This window comes from Grus americana, chromosome 10, assembly GCF_028858705.1.
Source record: "Grus americana isolate bGruAme1 chromosome 10, bGruAme1.mat, whole genome shotgun sequence".
Lineage (NCBI taxonomy): Eukaryota > Metazoa > Chordata > Aves > Gruiformes > Gruidae > Grus > Grus americana.
The window spans coordinates 9,304,238-9,318,265 of record NC_072861.1 but is presented as its reverse complement, the minus strand read 5'-3'; the positions used below and the strand labels follow the sequence as shown (position 1 = coordinate 9,318,265).

The 14,028-nt window shown below is 42.9% G+C and overlaps 1 protein-coding gene and 1 long non-coding RNA gene across 13 annotated transcripts in view; both read left to right on the top strand.

The window, feature by feature from the left end:
* LOC129210530 (uncharacterized) overlaps positions 1–12,284 on the top strand; it is a 38,043-nt gene extending 25,759 nt beyond the window's left edge. The window contains exon 4 of the long non-coding RNA XR_008578563.1: positions 11,504–12,284. This is a non-coding gene — a long non-coding RNA (uncharacterized LOC129210530). The remainder of the gene's footprint in view (positions 1–11,503) is intronic.
* Positions 12,285–13,636: 1,352 nt separating this feature from the next.
* TCF12 (transcription factor 12) overlaps positions 13,637–14,028 on the top strand; it is a 173,614-nt gene continuing 173,222 nt past the window's right edge. For 3 of the 12 annotated variants that reach the window (XM_054836442.1, XM_054836447.1, XM_054836445.1), the window contains exon 1: positions 13,649–13,905. The gene's annotated coding sequence lies outside the window, so the exon portion shown is untranslated. Of the gene's footprint in view, positions 13,906–14,028 lie in introns of all 12 variants that reach the window. The other 9 variants (XM_054836451.1, XM_054836446.1, XM_054836455.1 and 6 more) reach the window with 9 other exon arrangements.

The window sequence follows — 14,028 nt, the reverse complement described above, 5'->3', positions numbered from 1 at the left end:
TCTTGCTTTTGTGTCCGTGGGTGTTTTCAGGAAGCTCATTTAACTGTAACTAAGTCCATATTAAAGAGACTTTATATTGAAATAAGTACCTGGGACATCTGTTAAAAACAAATGCTTATTTAATAAATAACATTGGTTTTAACAATTATTTTATAACTTGATTTTTCAAGTACCTTGTGCTATAGTTAACATATATATGTGTGAATATGTATGTAGATATATATGTGTATAACTAATGCACAAATGCAGTTACACTCTCATGTGTAAGTAGTCTGCCACAACAACTTGCATTTAATGATGAAGACAAAACAACTCTAAAAACTAAGAGTTTACCCTACTCACAACACACTATGAGGCAGGAAGGAAAAAAAAAGGGAATATAAAAGTATGAAAAGATGACAGTAGTTATCTACATATACACAAAATCGAATGAACTAATAATCTTCAAAATGAATGTAATGAGGTATTTTTTATTTAGAAGTAATTTGCTTTATGTATAAAGTGGAAATAGAATATTTTCATGTCCTTTCATGCACAGGAGTGAAACGTCCTGTGTTGCCTAAAGCTTTGAAAACATTGAGGTTGTATCTGACAAAGTGAGCACAGTTCAGAGTTGAGCCCTTCAGCGTGGCTATCAGCCATAGTCAACAGCCAAGGCTAGTCCTCGAAGGTTTTAGCAAAAGAGAATTCTGACAGTCTTCCTGCACACGTGGTTTTCCCACATGGCGGTGGCTGAAAGTATAGGGAGTACTGCCTACATCAAAATCAGCAACACTTAGAAATACATGTACTCTGGTGGAAATTTTGTAACTAGAATCAGAACCAAGAAGGTAATCAGGGAAGGCTCTAGAGGCCATTCATTGAATGCTTTTGATGCTGAAACAAATAGGCTGTACACTTATTGAAGCTTCTGTTCTGTACTGCGCTGCACAGAAAAGTATTCTATTCTATTGTGATTAATTATTATAGAAACATATATAGTTAGTAATCCTATATCAAGTGTAGTGTGACCTTCAGTATGGATTATTAGAAAGACACAAAACCCACCAGAAATAATGTTTTTGAGATAATTACAGTCTTGCTCATTGTGAGTTGAAATTACAGATTCTTCTGAAACTGGTGCCTCTACAGGCAATCGACAGATTGGTAACCTCTTTAAAAAAAAAAGTGGGCAACAGAGGGAACCACTTTGTAAGTTCTTGAAGGGCTAACAGATATAATTAGGAAAATTAAGTCCTACAATACAGGAAATATGTCTCTGAGTATATTGCTTCAGAATTGGAAAATATTTTTGCCTCATCTCTTTCATTTCTAACTTCATTGGCTTTTAAAAATATATTCAGCCACAGAATTGTTCTGTGATGGAATTTGTATACAATATTTATTCTATTATACTGATTTATTTTCGGTGAGTGGGACCTTTTATTTTATAAAATAAAACTGTAACATTATGGGGATTCTTAATGTAGTATTGCTAAAGAAACTACTTTTATTCTTCACAGAATACATACATAATGCCCATAGGAATAATTTGTAAAAATAAATCACATTGACACATTCTATGATATCTTGTAAGGCCCTGCAGGGTGGCAGTGGCAGCAGCCACTTTTATTTACCATGTGTCTATCCCCCCAAAAGCTTTCTGTCCTAGTTTTAATTTGGCTTTCTATCATGCTAAACAAATTGTTTTGATTTTTTTTTCTATATCTGAGACACTATCTGATATTTCATTGCTAACCTTTCTAAAGGCTGACTGTAGGTCAGAGGCATCATCATTCTGTCCTCTGTGAGAAAGTTCTATCTTTTTCATGCTCAATCTCTGCTGGTATGAGGGCTTAAAAGAATTGTTAAACCCATGAATATGAAGAATCATGGGATCACAAGATCATGGGATAATTCATGTTCTCATGCTATTTTACCATTCCAGCTTTACCACCATAAATGCAAGCTGCAGCATAAAACCAAAAATACCCAACAAACAAGACGTCCCCCCAACAAGCAGGTCTCACTTAATTGATATTGTTATAAATCTTCTTTTATTATTTGATTTAAGGAGAGTTTAAAGGCTGTATTGATACTGAGTTGCTATGTATATTTTACAGTGTTTTTATAATATCAGGTAGAAGGTGTAACCATAGAAACTATTTCCTATTGAAATTAATACATATTTTAAAACACGATCAGAGAAATTGAGTGGAGTTTTACATAGAAAGTTAAATTTATGGTCTCTGCATACAAAAAATTATTTAGAAAAATCCTTGTTTTCACAGGTAATAGAATCTTAAGATGTTTTTTAGGTATTGTACAGCTGTTAGGAAATGCAGGTTATATGTATACATTCTAGTAGTGCATCTCCAGGCAGTAATTTTTGAATATATTTATCATAAAATTTGAAAAGATACTTAAATAAGTTGTAGGACAGTGTCTCTTTAAGTTTTTGTGTATGAAATAGCCATAATGAGGTTTTTTAGATGAACATTATTAGCTTTTTTAAATGAAGGTAGTATATCTGTAGTGGTAACTTGTATGCATTACCTAAGGGTTTTTTTCCTATGTACATCTATTCTAGAATCCAAAATAAAAATACAGTTGTATAGGTATACAGAATATTACCCTCTTCTAGTTTTAAATGTTAAATTATTTAAAAGCTTTTTTACTATGTGTTTCATTTGAAGATCTTATAGTTTAGCTCCTCTTGGCAACCCTTTAAGAGAGCTTATTGTCTACTTTCATTTTATATGTGAGGCAACTGAGATAAAGAAAATTAAACCGACCTACGCAAAGCTACTCGATTATTGGCAAAGTTGAAAGCCCAGAGAGAAAAATCATAGCTCTACTAAAGAGAAACCTAAAACTTTGAGATGATTCAGGAGAGCAAGATTCTGCTGCAAGTCTTTTATTTGTGCTGCTAAAATATTTCCCTTAACACTAAAATTAAGAAGAGGTTGTAATATTTAAAGCTATGAAGTGGAAGGCAGCATTCAAACTTATTTATGCAATAGTAGCCTTTCAAAAACTTTAAACTGAGTCTGACATTGAAAAAAATTTGCAAACTGTATCATAATTCTTGTCTCCCAGAGATAAAAGCATGTTCTGAATTTCAGCTTGGGCTCAGCAACCCCTCAATTTTCAGTTCTGAGCCAGGACCCTGATGGCAATGCAGCTGCTCAGGTCTCTAATAACCATCACTTCAATCACCATCAGCAATGAACATTAACTTTGGAATTGCCTTGAGCTATACAAATAATCTGAATTTTTTCTGCAGTTTGAAAAACAGAGGATTAATACAAAACAACGTTAGAAATAAAAATATCTCAACTTTGAAATAACATTTTTTCTTATGGAACTTAATGAAAAATTTCCACATGTAATATGAATTATTTTGACAGGCTGTAATGTTTGTGCTGGAAATGCTATCAAAGGGACACTAGACAGGCTAGCCTTTGGTCCTCCTTTGGAGCCAACAGCTTCATATCCATTGACTTCAATCAGAACAATATTATGCAAAGTACCTTTTATAACTGCTTTTATTCTGTTTTCTCTTTATGGAAGATATGTTTGTGTTGCACTGCCAGTTAATCTGTCTGTCTTTCCAGTAACTTTTAAATGTATTTTCCAATTTTAATTCAATTTAACAGAGGATGCTTGACTCAAAGATACTAAATCCCTACAAGTTTCATGACAATAAGAATCTGGGGCCCTGAGTCCTACTAAGGCAAATGCGGAGAGAGACTGACCTTTAACCATTTTGCTTGGTCTGCCCAGCAATCACGAGGCAGTAGTTTGCATATAGTAGCAAACCAACCGTGAAACGCTGGGCTAATCACAGTATCTTCCATATTGTAAAACCTTAATTTTACAACTAGAGGTAAGGTGAGGTAGGGAATGGAAAATGACTAAAATCTCAGATTTTATCAGAAATCAAGCTTGGCCCGTAGAGCTTTCAATGGGGGTATATTTATCCTGTATTCAATGGAGAACAAATACAAGTCTTCCCCCTCAAGACTTGGATCTCCTTTACTGACTTTCCAAGAGTTGCCCTCTTGGGATGTGTTTGCCCCATTGACAGTATTAAAAAGTTTCATTACTTCCTGACTCCTTTTCATGATCTCTACGTGTACAAATGCTGAGTAGTTAAAACAGTTCAACATGAACCAAAGAAATTAATAAAGGATAAGCCCTCAATAGCCATTAAGAACAGTAATCAAATGCAACTTCTTGCTTGAGAAATTCTTAAATTTCTAATTGGCAGAAGGGGGGATATGCCAGGTAGAGCATGACTCTGCTCATGCTTGGTTCTTATATACTGCCCTGAGCGTCCCATACCAGCTACTGATTGTTCTTTCTCATTACTCTGGAAGCAATGCAATACCAGGAATGGGCACAGGGCCAAACCCATATCCACTCTTCAGAATCCCATTGTGTAGTCGCTACATTGAGAAGATAGGAGAGATCAGACTGAAAAGAATAGACACTATACTGGGTGGTTGTTTTGGAGATAGGCTACTGGGCTAGGTAGACCGTTGGTCTGAGCAGCATGGCCTTTCTTATGTTCTCTGTTCTTAGAAGCCATTGAAACTTGATTAAAGATCATATTTCATTCAGAAGCCCCTGTTTGAAACAAGCCAGCTCTCCAGGACCTGCAGGTGGGGTAGAATTACCTGTGATGTGTGATAGCTCTGGAAGTTATAACTAGTGCTGTATAAGCACAGAAAAACTGAAAGCATAAATATGCTGTTTAGAAAGTAAACCCTTCCCTCCCCCCAAAAAAAGAAAGGTAAAATTAAACCTAAAAAATTCACTTTCTTTGAAGTGTACTTTAGCTCTAGACTTGAGACCTGTCTGGAACTACCTACTACATGGTAGAACATGCATAATTTTCAATGTTAGTTTCTAGTTTGAGTGCAAACTCATAAAATTCTTGCTGGACACATTCTAGGATGCTGCACTATTCTGTAGCATCTGGAAACTGTAGTTGCAGTAAGTATCTGCATGTGACAAAGTTAAAACCATGTGAATATATAAGAAGTCTCATCTACATATGATAAAAGAGATCAGATGAGATAATACAAACTAGTTCATCAAAAGCATGGGTACCATTGTTGAAATCACCTGGCCTTGAATATTTGCGTGTCTGTCATGGAAACACTTTATGGTCAAAACAGCAATATGCTATACACAGTAATCCTGTCACTTTATTATTTGTGAAACTGTTTGGTTTTTTTTCCAGTCAGATAACCAGGATTTTCTGGACCTTAGATAACCAAGTATCTTCAGGAATTGAGTCAACTCCTCCAGGTTTTACTATGTTAAGAGCCATAGAAGGGCAAATTATGGGGGGTGAGAGGTATTTTGTGGAGCTCAATCCTAAATGATTCACATAAAAAGAACATTAAATGTAGTTAGTCGATAGTTCTACGAACAGAGCATTTGCAAGACTGTCCCTTATTTCTAACAGAAATATTTATATTAGAATGAAACTATAAATACATATGACAAGGAGACTACTCACAATTGTATGTCCAAATGAAAATTAATCTGATGTGCTCTGCAGATAATGTTGTTGTAAATAATCATGATAACATATGAGGAGGGAACTACTTGAATGTTCACAATTTTCTTCATATGAGAGTTCACCTAAGACGAGGCTGCAGCAGTCTTCAAAATAGAGCTTAATTTTAAGATTTTTTTTCTTACTAAAACCTTAAGACGACCCCAAAGCAATGACAGAAAACAATGCTTACCCCTATGTATTATCACTCCACTGATTTAGGAAATGAAACTTTGTTTAGTGTAATCTGAAGTGTAGTTCTAGATGTGCTTGGTATAAAGAGTTCCTACTGTTGTTCCAAGCTGCGATTTTCCTCTGTAAATTTGGTGTTCTGTCATCCCTCAGTTCCCCAGAATGCATCATCTGACAGTCCATTAGTTGTGTGAGGGAGAGAACCTGTTCCCTTCAGTGCCAAGGAGGGAATTAGTCTTCAGTGGGAATCTCATGCATGAGAAGCCCATCTGGGACTGACTGATGAATGGCTGTAGCCAGACTTCAGTTACATTCTTTCAAGCAGTTTTAGAATGGAAAACATTATCTGTGGGTTATATGGCTTTTGGTTACATTAAAGCAATTATTTCCTGGCTCCTGTGAAACTTAGGAGATGGGGAAATGTTCAAAAAGGTCTGTGTAAAACAGATTGCTGGTTCCAGCTCCCCGTGGCAGGCAGAATACTAGAAATTGTTCTGCCAGAAGGGAAACTACCTAAAGTTACCTTCCCCTGGCTTTGCATCCTATGTCTGGGTTCCTTGGTTGCCAACAAGGATCGACCTCAACTAGTCTTTTCTTCAGTAGGTATACCAACTCAATCTTCTTTTTTTCTGCTTTAATCCCTGTTTCCATTAAATGTGCGTGAAATAAGTTTATGATTTATTAAGGCATCCATCTACATGAACACAGTGTGGTTGTCTGCAAGTGATTTCCCTAGGAAACGAGGCTAAAAATGGTGATACTCATGCTTTATCCTCTCTGCAAATTAACTCCATTCTGACTATCTAGCCAACATCTTTCAGCGTGAAACACCTTTTTGGTGAAAGATGCTTTGCCCCAGTTGCTTTCAGCAGTAATGTTTATCCTAGGGATGTTTCAAAACTGCTCACATTGAACTGCATGATGCAATGGATCATAAAAATTTGTAGTGATGGGCATATAGTTTACATAGGAAACGTTGTATTAATTTCCTCACTGAAAATAACTTCCTTTTATAGTCTCAGTTGCGTGATTCTTTGTTGTAATCTGTATCTTCTGTGTTTATAAATTAATTTTCTTAAAATGAAGTGATTCAAAGTGGTGCAGCAGCACAGCACCCATGCTGCTTCTGCCAGGAGTCTGTGTCCCCACAGCCTGCCTGCTGGCCCCTGATAGCTCTTCAGTGCCGAGGTGGTACTCACCTCTGAGAAAGAATTGGTGTGGCCATGCTGAGGGTGCCCAAACAGAAGGGTTGAGATACACTGAAAAGAACAACTTTTTTTTCCAGGGATATCAATCTGCTTTTGATTTAATGAATGCTTTATTTGGGAATATGTTCAGGTGTTTATTTAAATTAAGCTTTATGTCGTTATGATTTTAAGTCACCTTTGAAGACAGTACACGTTTAGATTAGTTTTACTAAGCTAGTGTAAATCTCCTGTGACTACTTATTTCCCTTTAAGTAGCAAGGTACTGTAAAAGCAAGAAAACATTATGCTGCTTTTAGCTTAAACTTGTTAATTGTTTTTAGCTAACTGAAGAAAGGATGGCTTAAACAACATAAGTACCCAAACCACCTCCTGTGTGAATTTGAAGTCACTTTTTGATTTAAACTGTTTACTTTGCCAGGGATGATGTTCAGGTTCATTTCTAGAACTACGAGCAGCAAGATCGGAAGTTTTGCAGGTCGCACATGGCCCGCGAGCTGCGCTGCGCTGCGCTCCTATGGAGACCTTATGCTCGTCTTTAACTGCTGGCGGGGAGCAGGGCGGGGAGCCCGAGGGCTGCCGGGCGGGGCGCAGGGCTTCGTTCTTGAGGAGGCGGCAGGACGGCAGCAGGGAACAGGGGACATCGGATGTCTTCCCCCCTCCGCCTCCGTGCAGGGACGCGCCATTTCGCGTGCTGCCGCTCTGCCAGCCCCACAGCGGGAGCCGAAGCGCAGGGCGGTGGTACCGGGACCGGATATAGCGCTGTTCCGCGCCTGAACGCGGCTCCCGCAAGGGCCTTCAGCGCGCCCCGAGCCGGGGCCGGGCCCGGGCCCGGGCCGGGCTCCCTCGGGTTTCATAACCGGCCCCGGGGAGGGGTCAGCCGCTCCGCCCCGCCCCGGGAGCCTGAGGCGAAGAGCGGCCCCTGGCCCCTCCCGCTCGGCGGCGTCCCGCACCACCCCCTCCCGTCACAGCCGGCCGGCGGAAGGACAAATAGTCCTCTCCGCATTGTTTGGCCCCCTACAACTTTCGGCCGTCGCGGCGGGGAGCGGGGCCGCCCTAGGCCGATGGGTAGAGGGTGCCGCCCCGCCGCCGGCCCCGCTGAGGGGTGGCGGTGCGCACGGGGCTGTGGAGCCGGGCAGGGGAGGGGGCCGGCCGGGCACGGCCAACTTCGGTCTGCCGCCTCGCCCGCACCGCGGCGGCCGGCCCCGGGGAAGCGAGACTCGGTGCGTCCAGGGCGGTGCTGGGGGCGGGTCGCACTCTGCGCGCCCCGAGGCGCCGCCGCCTTGCTCGCGGGGCTCCGCCGCCGGGCCGGCGCGGTGTTCACTGGGCTCTGCGGTGCTGGGGCGGCTCCGCCCAAGGGACCCGCCGGGGAGGGGGGGCGCGGGCGCAACTTTCCGCGCCTGTCAGCGGCCCTCGCCCCGCTATCCGCATTCATCTGCCCCGCGGGCGCCGGTCCCGCCAGCCCGCCGAGCGGCGTTGCCGGCGCCGACGTCTGTGGCCGCGGTCACGGCCGGCGGGAGGCCCCGCTATGCAGGGCCCGGCCCTGCTGCCGTGAGCGGGGACGGGAGAGGCCACCTCCTACGGGGCCCTTCCGCCGTGACTTCTCCTTTTAATCACTGGCTTTTTGGTTTTTTTTTTTTCCCCTCCTCCTTCCACCCAGTCAACTTTATACTTTTGTAAGAATTCCTCCTCTTGTGAAGATCGTCCCTTAGGGCAAGCTAAAGCTTTCACCTATTTCTCGCTCAGCCAGAAGTACTTGTCAGTGAACGCTTTGTCGGCAACAGTAACATATGAAGTATAGCTGTTAGTACCTCCACAGAAACAGGTTTTGACTTCACAGTAGTCAACCTGCGTGATCGCTCAGGTCCCCTCATAAGCAATACTGTTTGGGGAGAGGTTGCGCCATGATAGCCTCCTGCAAATGTTCTAAATCTTTCCTATTGTAGACTATGTTACATAATGTATATGTTATATAATTTTAATTACCGCAAGGTAAATATAGCAGGCAGCAAGTGAGGCAGCAAATTCAGTTATCTGTAAGATGGGCTGTACTGATAACAGCAAGCACTGCGTGATCGTGAGGCTTGGTCATACGAATACAGCTGTAAGCTTATTTGTAGGATACTTTTACCTAAGTCTGCTTTGGAAGAAGAGCTGTAGGAAGAACAAAGTGCCTCCCCAAGAGCATCATCCAAAAGTTACATGCATGACAACAAAAATCTTTCAATTTAATTTGATTGGCTTGAGTCAGATTCCAGGTGACCCCAGGAACAAGTCAGTGAGAAAATGGAATTGCTTTATCCATGCTAGTTGCAGGAAACAAGGTTGTATTCTCCTTATTGCGAGTCCAAATGCGCATTGCTGTCTGTACTGGGAAGGCTACTGGAAGCAGCAGAAAGGATTCAGTGGTTTAGGTGAGGGTGGAAATTCATTTAAAAAAAAAAACCAAAACACAAAACCAAACTGGAGCAGGAAAGACTGCTGACTTCTCTCCAAGGTTACGTATTTGCTGAGCAATAGCATTTATCATGGATACATTGCTGGTTGTGGATGCAGGCTGAGCACATACGTGTTGATTTAAAGGAGCCATTCTGGTGAAAACTCCATCCTGGGTCAAATGCTCTGTCGGGGAACACCCTAGGCGCTTGTACAGTTTGGGGGGTAGTGGTGGTGGATTAATTCAGTGTGTGTAAAATTAAGAATAAATAAACTAAGAGGAGACATGCAAGTGTAATGATTTTATTCACACAGGCATGATACATTAAATAGTAATACGGAATACGTTTTCTCACATCCCTGAATGCACAACAGCTGTCTGCTGTATGTATTCTACCTTTAAAGAGTGGGTAGAAAGCAATTCATGAAGGCTGTGGAAACAGCATACAAGTGTGATTATTTTCAGGTGTTTGTGCTCAAATGATTTGGTTTTTATATTCCTCTTAATTTTTTTATGTCCTGTATGTAATTCTTCATTTTCATGGTCACGTTGAAGCATACGGAAGAATGTTGCCATCGCCATCTGGCAACTAGCAGTTCTCTGATTGCTATGGTTGGTAGCTGACCGTATTGATGTTGGTAGATCAGCTGTCAGGGCTGTTACCATAAAGATTTACAGTTGTGTTGTATGCTCTGTCAGAGACTGGAGTTCACTGATTACTTTGTGTGCATGGGTTTACCTGCCTATTAGTTGCATTACTCCATGACAGACCTAAGATTTCTCTAAGGAAAGGCTATTTATCCACGAGACTAATAAATTCATTTGTCTTGATAGAAAATTCACCGATGATAATATGATAGGGAAAGCTTCTTCAGGAATTCAGCCCTGCTTGCTGGAGTCCTTGCTGACAAAATCACTAGCAAAAAGATTGGTATTTATGATTGCTTCTATATTCCTGTGCTATCCATCTGATCCGTTGCTCTGTGGGTAATGAAGACCTTTTATTTTTAAAGAAGGGGGGGGGGGAAGGGTGTAACAGTTGCAGAAGACAGTAGCATTTCAGCTTTCTTTGTAATGTACAAAGAAGGTACTGTTGTGTCACAGCAAAGCTGGAAGTTTTTCATTTTTATATGATTTGTGTAGTATGTTTGCTGCATTTGCACATATGTAAGGAAGGAACCATAACTAGGGATTGCAGCAGGAATGAAACTGAAGTATTTTCTTTGTTGCAAATGGAAAACTCTTGTAATTGTCTGAACCAGGTTTCAGATACCTATTTCTTCAAATGTTTTAAAATGTTTATAAAGTCTTACTCAGTCATACATTCTCATAAAGATCTCTAAATAGCTAAAAGCAGAGAGTTTGTTTGTTTTGGGTTTTTTGTTGGTGTTTTTTTTAAATGTTGACCACATTGTTTTCTGTTTCATTTTCTGTGACTGACCATGACAGGGTAGGGATATGCGATGCTTTTTTTTGCTTTTCTCCTTTTGAATTCCTGTCTTTGCAGTGAACAGGAAGAATTTATAGAGAGTGGCAGAGATGAAAGGATACTAAGTAAGTAGCAGCTTGGGAAAGGGGTTGGAGATTCTGAGAACAGGTGAAAGACACAATTACATGGACATAGAATATGGTGCCTGAATGTTTTGAGTGCACATCTTAATTCTGATCAGTGTTACATGAAGAGGGGTTAAAAACTTGTCCTGGTTTAACCACAGCCAGCAACTAACCAGCTACTAGAAAGAAAATTAACACTATCTCAGCTGAAACCAGTACAAATCTGAATAGGTTAAAGATTCAAATCTCACCAATGTGGCAGATGATGTTCAGTACTTGGGAAACGTTAGGTTAAATCTCTTTTTAGAATTTTATTGTAATATAGGATGTGATAGTTACTGATGTTTCACAACAGTTTTAGTCAAGTTACCTGCATGAGTTTCTTTTGAAATTTCTGAATCGGCCAACTCATTACAATTTTGGCTCCCCAGAGCAATCTCCTTTAGGTCAGACTCACAGTATATTTTGGACCAAACCATAACTTCCCTGAGGCTTTGGGTACTTGCTAAGTTGTCTGGCATAATTTCTGGAAACTTTATTTATGTTCTGGTCATTTTTCTACAGGTGCCTGGAAATGAAGTTTTTCGAAGAGGACAGTCAACCCATAGGGATGTAATGCTGAAGCATGGCTGCTGTGATGTGACTTTTGGTAACGAGCACATTTACTGCCAGCACCGGCTTGAGAAAGTGATGTGTCATTGTGGACCAAATGGACTATCTTACGGTATTTTGTGTATCTTTAAACCTGATGTCATGGATTATGTGGATATATCATCTTCCACTCGAAGTTTCTAGCTGCAAATAAAAGCCTACGAATGTGAACCTTAAAACCTTAGGTCAAAGGGCAAATAAAAAGTATTGTATTTGAAATTAAGTTTTAATTTTAATACAATTACACATCAGTACAAACAATTGTTAGCATTATTGCTTCCACCTTCTTTAGATGTAGTCAGTTTTCTAATCAATGCTTATCTGTGTTGCGGCTGTACTAACTGGTACTCTACTAGTATGGGTAAAAAAAGAGGAACAACATTATTTTTGCAGTATCTAAACAGAGGATCTTCCTTGTAACTAAAATGCGTTGAAGGCCATTCGTCATGAAATGTATAATGATCTCTCTCACTGGGTGCTTTCCTCTAAAATGAAGTTTTATTTATACTTCAAAGGGAAAAAGTACATATTTAAGTTCCTCAAGGGCACAGAGAATGGAAGTCATTGTGTGGATATTTTAATACAAATTGCTTCCTGCATTTCTAAGTGGCAAATATATGAATATTCATAGAATCACAAGGCCAGATGATCATCCAGTACATGGCATACATGGGAGAAAAATGGAGGAGAATGTTTTAAGGGTCCAGAATCTCCAGTTTGTCTTTTCCTGGGGGTGGTAAGTTTGTTGTCACCCTCCCCTTCCTCTGGAAGATGTCACAGGTGGGATCTGGGGGTGGGAAGTGTTGAGTTGGAAGGGATGGGCATGGGGCTGGAGAATCCTCTGTGCAGCCAGCTGCTTTCCAGAGCTGGGGCACTGCCAGGCAGCAGCCCATGAGGGATGACCGCTCCTCTGCACAGCCTGCCCTTCCTCACTGTGCTTACTATCTTCCTGGTGCATTTTAGGTTCTCCAGGATTTTAAGGATCCTTTTTCATTGTCCTTGTGTTTTATAGGTCCCCTTGCTCCAAAAGAGTAATGTGCCGGTAGCTGCGGAGATGACAATTTTTGAATTCTCCCTTCCAGAGGAAGAGCAGGTAGCCCTCGGTAGGCAGGGTCAGAGCAGGCCGAGCCCCAGGTGGTGGCAGGGAGGTGCCACCTGGGGGCTCTGCAGGCTTGGGAGATGCGTGTGCAACGCAGCAGTGGTGTCACGCTCCGTGGCGTTAGGAAGCGCCGTGCGCTCTCCCTAGGCCGTTACACGGGTCTAACTGAGCAGCTCACAAACATGAAATAAACTTCCCAGCAGGACAGGCTGGTAGTGCTGCTTCATGAGAAGGAGATGGAGCACAAAAGAGCGGTTTGTCTCTAGCAGTGGCAGGACCCATATGAGGGCGCAGGTTCTTTGCATGCTGGTTCCCATTCCTGCACGGAAACCGCTGGGCTGATTCACCTTTAGCATCACCTCTTCCAGAGAACAGCAGAGTTTATCTGAATGTGTGTTCTTACATTAAAATACATATTTTTATGCTTTGACATGTTACAGTTTTAATTATATGTAAGAGGAGACTGCTAATGAATGTTTAAAGCTTGATGTAGTTCATATGCAATTTTATTTTGCAAAGTAAGATTGTATATTGACATACGAAAAGTATTTAGGCTTATTTTAGGGTACGTGGATTCAGGGTGAGTGTGGTAATATATTTTGGGGCACGTCCATTGCTGTCAGTGCTGCGTGTCGAGGTTTGTGCCGGCAGTTTGATGAGTTGGAGCGCGGGTGGGGGGTGTGTGTGTGTGTGTGTCCGTTCCCGCGCGGCGCGTGTTTTTGCGGGTGCCCGTTGCGGTGTCCCTAAGCGGGCCAGGGCCGATGGGTCCCGCTTCTCGCCGCGCCGCCGCCACCCGCCCGCCGGGCTCCTGCGCGGCGGTGCGGGCGGCCCCTGGGCCCGGGCCCGGCCCTGCCGCCACCCCCCCCCCCCGGGCTGGGGGGTCTCGGCGCGGCGCCCGGGGATGAGGCGGGTGCCGGGGCGGCTCCAAGGGGAGCCCGTGGGGCCACCGGCAGCGCGGCGGCGCCTCCTGGCCGGTAGCGGCGCGGCGCGTCAAGGGTTAAGGCCGTGGCGGCGCTCGGCGCGGAGGGATACGGAGCTGGAGCCGTGAACGTGGTGCTGAGGCTCTGTAAGCAAAAAAATGTCTGCCTGAGGGAAACCCACAAGTTCCTTCCAGCGGGGGGGGGGGAGCGCTCGGCTTGTCGCCTCCCAGCCAGCCCGCGGCCCGCCCGTCGCCGCCGGCCCGGCCCTGGTCACCGGAGCCTACGGGGGGCAGCAGGTAAGTGCGGGCGGCGAGGGGCCGGGAGAAGTTGGGAGAGCGGTGGGGGGAGGGAAGCGGCGGCTGGGCGCTCGCGGGGGCAGAGGCGGCGGCCAGGGGCAAGGGGCCGCGGCGGGGCGGGAG